Consider the following 6583-nt stretch of genomic DNA (forward strand, 5'->3'; position numbering starts at 1 on the left):
AGAGACACACACACACAGGGAGAGAGAGAGAGAGAGAGAGAGAGACAGAGAGAGAGAGAGAGAGACACAGAGAGAGAGACAGAGACACAGAGAGAGAGAGAGACAGAGACACAGAGAGAGAGAGACAGAGACACAGAGAGAGAGAGAGACAGACACACAGAGACAGACACACACACAGAGACAGACAGACACACAGAGGCAGACAGACACACAGAGGCAGACAGACACACAGAGACAGACACACACAGGGAGAGAGACACACAGGGAGAGAGACAGACACACACAGAGGGAGAGAGAGACAGACAGACAGACACACACAGACACAAATTGTAAAAATTCCATTTTTATGTCCTCAAATTCACCAATTTTATGTCATCTCCACTCTATTATTAAGTCAATGCAGTGATTTTCTTAATTTCTCTTATTGCATTTTTCAGTTCTATAATTTCTACTTGGTGCTTTTAAAATAACTTATCTTGGGACGCCTGGGTGGCTCAGTTGGTTAAGCCTCTGCCTTCGGCTCAGGTCATGATTCCAGGGTCCTGGGATCGAGTCCCACATCGGGCTCCTTGCTCAGCGGGGAGCCTGCTTCTCCCTCTGCCTGCCTCTGTCTGTCTGTCTCTCTGATAAATAAATAAAATCTTTAGAAAGAAAAAAAATAAAATAAAATAACATCTTCCTTTGTGGAGATTTTCTATTTTTCATTCATTTCAAGGAAATTTGTACTTGATTGTGTAAGCATTTTTATGACAGCTGCTTTAAAATCCTTGTCAGATAATTCCAACATTTAATTCATCTCAGTATTGACATCATTTGATTGTTTTTTCTCATTCAACTTGTAATTTTCTTGGTTCTCAGTCTGACAGGTTATTTTTTTTTTCTTACTGTAACCTGGACATTTTGTCTATTATGTTAAGAGACTCCAGGCCTTATTTAAATCTTTTATTCTAGCATGCAGTCATTCTGTTTAGGTTTATCCTGCAGGTCCTGGCCTACATTTGTGGACTGTGGTCCCAATGACAGTTTAATTTTTAAAGTGTTTGTAGTAGTATTTTGGTTTGCTTATCTGGTGCTACTGGGATCCTGTTGGTCCCCACTGAAGCTGCCTAAGGTGTGAGAGGGGTTTCTACATACTCAGCTAGCAGGTTTCTCTCATTAGGGTAGGGGAGTCTCAGGCTTATGAGGTGAAAGAGGCTTCCCTGGCCAGGCCCCTGTAGTAAAGATATTATTCTTGCCTGTGGGAGATGGAGAGCATTTTTTGGGCCGGGAGCTTATTGTGGCAAGATCTCCCACAAAGGTACCCACTGGCCATCCCATGGTTCCAGTGGGGAAGAAGAGTCCCAGGCCTAGGGAAACAATGAGACTCATGGACCAGGCTTGTTTTGGTGAGATCCCTTTTGGTGCTGCTGGGCCCCTTCAGTGTCTTTTGGTTGGAGACGGGAGTCTCAGGCCCAGTGGAAAAGAAAGTGCTTCTCCTGGCCATTTATTGGTAGTGGAGCTCCCAACTGATTCCCCTTTTGAAGGGTATGACAGTTACCTGGTGTTGTCAGAGGATCTATTTGATCTGCAGGAGGAGTGAGCCAACCTAGACTGTCTTCCTTTGCTAGTTTGGGGTCGGAAAATGTAGGGTCTGAGTCATCTTTTTCTATTGGGTGAAAAATGTAAGACATCCTGCTGCTGTGTCTTTCCTCCCAGTTTACCAGCTTCCTAACACATTTTAGAGTTCTCCTTTTCTTTTTTTGTTATTTCCAGGGTTTAACCTATAACACCTATAATTTTATTAGGCAGGGAGGAGCAGGGAGAATTGGGTTAATGGCATCTTCTTTGGATCCAAAGTCTTAGGTAAACTTTCTATTCAACATAATGCATGCACAGAGAAGGAACATCCTGATATGGTTGAATTGTATCCTCCAAAAAGATATGTTGAAGTCCTAATCCTCAGTACCTGATAGTGTAACCTTATTTGGAAAGAGGGTTATTGCAGTTGTAATTATTTAAGATGAGGTCCTATTGGAATAGGGTGAAGCTCTTACTCCAATAGGACTTTTGTGGTAATGAGAAGAGGGGAAGAGACAAAGAGATACAGACATATGAGGGGGGGAACATCATATGATCATACAGGCAGAGATTAAGTGCTACAGCTACAAATCAAGGAACGCTGAGCATTGCCAGTAAACCAGGAGAAGCCAAAAAGAGGTGAGGAATAATTCTTCCCTGCACATTTTGGAGGGAACATGGCCCTGCTGACACCTTGATCTCAGAATTCTATCCTCCAGATTTGTGACACAATACATTTTGGTTGTTTTAAGCTACCCAGTTTGTGGTACTTTGTTACAGCAGCCTTAGCAAACTACTCTGCCTTGTATTTTCAAAGTTTCTTCCAGCCAGAGGAAAGATGGTCTGATAATGATACTGAAAAACTGGTGCATCACAGAAGTGTCACATGTTTTCCCAGTCTATAACCAAATTAAATACTACTAGCCATTATCAGTTATATCTAAAGGAGAAAATACAGGGCAGTAAGGCTTCTACATTTATCTTTTTGTAACATTTTCTATTTAGACAACTTACTATGATGCATGGTTAGAGACAAAGCCTTCACTGCTTCTTGGAAAATTTTTATTAATTTCTTGTTGGATCTCTGTGCATCTTCCCACATCTTTTTCCCCCTAAATCTCTCCCACACTCTATAAATGATTAATTTCTCCTCTTCTAAGCAAACTCTCTCCAGATGAACCAGAAGTTTCATAAAACAAATCCCTTAACTCTTCTCCCATTATCTCCAAGGAAGTGTTCAAATCCGCATTGTACCTCCTCCCACATCTTTGTATAGTCTCTTACCTCAGAAGACAAAACTCTGGGTCAACTGGGTCCAATTGGGGGAAAAGTTTTAAATAGGGGACAAAACTTAGTGACATTTCTGGACCTCGGCACCTCATTTTCTGGACCTCATTTTTTATCCATAAATGAAGGATAGAAGATTAGATTATCCTGAGGATTCCTTCCAACCCTCATCACCTTGACCCAATTTCAAGAGATCACTTATGGTGGCAGACAAATCGAGGAACAGGCTGTGCTGGAAGAGAGCAGAAGATCTGTTAAAGAGAACTTGGCAAAGCATAGACCATCTACTTCCATTACCTACACTACTTCCTGGTGGCAAGAAATGAGCAAAGAAGAAAATCAAGATGGAACTAGAAACCCTTGGCAAGCCAGTCCACGTGACACAGGTGAAGGTTTGTGCAAGATGAGAAGCAAGAACCAAGGGACTCAATAACTGTTTCATAGTCATGCTCCATTCCATACCGTTAAGTAGAAATACAATGTGGGTCACAAATGGGACCCACCTACAATGAAAAGCAACAGGTTAAATCAATGTTAATGATACATTAACAATAATGTTATATTCTTTTTTATATGAAGTCTTGACTCCTGTGCATATTTTTCACCCACATCACAACTCAATTTGAGGAGTGACATTTCAAGAGTTCAATAGCCATATGCGGCTAGTTGCTACCACACTGAACAATGTAACTCTACACTACATACTATCAGTGACTTCTGATTATGTACGTATTTTCTCCTTCAGTCAACACTAAAACAACCATTCACTATTCCCCATGTTCTAGGTTTCTTATTTCCTAACTTTATCACTGGTTTTCAGCTTTCTGTCTGCTGTTAGACTCCAGGTTAAGGTTTTACAAGGACAATAATTAAGCCTGTTAATCATGTCTTACTTTACCAAAAACAGAATATTAAAAAACCACAGAGGAAAAAAGTCTGAAAGTTGTTTCAAATGCTATTATATGTATTTGTATAGTGGTTTATGATTTGCCATGTCTTTGTGCTACAATGCCTTTTTTAATTCTCACAATGGTACTGTGAAGTTTTCCAACCAGAATTTCCACTTGCTTCCTAGCACACCTAAGGTGTCAACATGTCCAAAGCTAAAATGATAATTTTTCCTTTCTGTACTTGTATTCTTTTCTGTATTTTTGTGCTTAAAGAGGGTTGTACCATCATTTGCCCCTTCAACCTGCCTGGGAGACAACCTAGGTATCTCCCTACCTTAATTCACACCTCTCTTGTCTCTAAAATCCATATCTAATTAGTCACCAGGTCATGCTGATTCTACCTTTTAAATATATATTAAATCTAGATGTTTTCTTTCTTTTCTCGCATCTCATCTTGATGGTCAAGCCCACATCATTTCATGCCTAAACTATTGTAATATTCTTGTAACTGCTCTCTACCTCCATACTAGTCCCCTACTCCATTCTCTATAACCCCCCTTCCAGAACACAAATGAGTTTGACACTTCTCCATATGAAAGCTTAATGACTCTACATTTCTTAGACTAGTGCTTCTCTAAGTTTAGTGTAAACTCAGATAATTTGGGCATCTTGTCAAAGACAAGATTCAGATTCTGATTGAGAAGGTCTGGGCAACAGATTTTGTATTTGAAGGGAAATGCTGCTGCTGCTTGTCTATGGACCACATGTTGGGTGGTAGTGACCTGGAGGATGAGATATATACACTTTGAGAATAGCTTCACTAGGCTCTTAAGATCTAGCTCTATCTCTATGTAGCTCTCAGCCTTAAAAAGTATTTTCCTTCATCTCCAATTGGCTTAAACTGCTTCTCTACTCTCTAGACTCTCCAATCTAAATCATTCATTTTTGGCATATGAAAAAAAAATTCACCTGAGCTGAAACCCCAAATTTAAAATTCCAGTTACTTTTTATCTAACTTTACAACCCTATCACTAAGAGGCAAATGGGACAGGACAGGCAACAGATTCCAACCTCAGCATCTATTCTGTCCTCTTGTAGATTTTGCTTTCAAATGTATCCAAGGAGAACATTTTGTAAAGTCTTCACAATTCTGTTACCTGGTCCAGTTCAGCATAGGGTGGGTTGTAGGTGGGAGCTGAGAGAACGACTCAAGTTCCCTAAGGCAGGGGGTTTTACTGAAGAAGCGTGATGGCCTGGATCCTTTGGAGCTGTTCCAGACAGCGTTGTGAACTATCTGAACAACTTTCTCATCTCTTCTTTCAAGACCACTGTCCTTTGTACTCAGGCAGCCATGGCTGTCACATTATCTGAAGTTTTCCTCCGTTTTACTCAATGCACAGATCTTCTTCCTTCCTCCTTCCAGTCCAGGTACTCGGGTCAAGTCCCATATTCACTTCCCACACCTTCTCTATCTACATACCAGTCTCCTCATACTTTTGTTCTTGCTCATGTGTTCACTAGTTTTCATTCTGGAAATATTTACTGAGCAACTGCTATGTGGCCAATTTTGTGTGGGGTACTAGGGAAAATAGTGATGAAGGAGATGACATAACTCCTATACTCAACATTGCTTAAAGGCTATGAGAGAGACACACACTGAAACAATTAGGGTAAAGTGTTTTCTTTAAAAAGTTAAGGTGCTTTTGGAGCTTGCTGCTGGAGTTCTAATAATTTACCACAAGATGTTAATATCCGATGTTAATGTGTCACAGCTCCCATTGGCACTTCTGTTTTAAAAATTATTCTTTCCTGAGGTGCCTGGGTGGCTCAGTCAGTTAAGCTTCTGACTCTTGACTTCGGCTCAGGTCATGATCTCAGGGTTGTGAGATTGAGCACTGTTTCAGGCTCCATGCTCAGCTGGGAGTCTGCTGGAGATTCTCTCTCTCCCTCTCCCTCTGCCCCTCCCCCCTCCTTCTCGCAAATAAATCTTTAAAAAATTACTTTCTTTTTATTGTTACTTTTAGGTTTCCAAATTCCAGACATATATTCATATCTGAGATTTAGGAATAAGAAATCAGAATTCTTGGGAATTTCCAAAATTTTAAGTCATTCTTAAAATACATCCAATGTTCTTCATACTCTTAAAACTTGTCATTATGGACTTCTAGAAATATTTGATTAATAGATAAGAAATAATAAGTTTGGAAGTTACTAAGAACTATAGCCTATGGTGAAAATTTATTTATTTTATTTATTTTATTTATTTTTTTTTTTAAAGATTTTATTTATTTATTTGACAGAGACAGCGAGAGCAGGAACACAAGCAGGGGGAGTGGGAGAGGGAGAAGCAGACTTCCCGCTGAACAGGGAGCCCAATGTGGGACTCGATCCCAGGACTCTGGGATCATGACCTGAGCTGAAGGCAGCCGCTTAACGACTGAGCCACCCAGGCGCCCTAACCTATGGTGAAAATTTAAACACTGAAAAATGCTAATGAATATTATCAGAAGGTATTCAAAGAATATAATATTTGTATCTTTGGCAAGGTTAACAGCACCCCACCAAATTATGTGCCTACACTGCCATTTTAAGGCCTTATTTTGAATTTGTTCATTGGAACACTTTTCATAGGATTTTTGTAAGGTATACTGTTCATGTAGGCTATGAACACACAATATGGCAACAGCTGCAAGCCTGAGTGACTGACTAGATGATTCATTTCTCTTACATAGCCTTGTCCTTGTTCCTGAAGAAGTTGACCTTGACCTTCAACTTCATGTACGTGTCCACTTTTTACTTCTTGCTTTTGACTTGACATTTGTATATTCCTTAAAACCAATAAGGTCTCT

Source organism: Neomonachus schauinslandi, chromosome 1 (genome assembly GCF_002201575.2).
Source record: "Neomonachus schauinslandi chromosome 1, ASM220157v2, whole genome shotgun sequence".
In the NCBI taxonomy this organism is placed as follows: domain Eukaryota; kingdom Metazoa; phylum Chordata; class Mammalia; order Carnivora; family Phocidae; genus Neomonachus; species Neomonachus schauinslandi.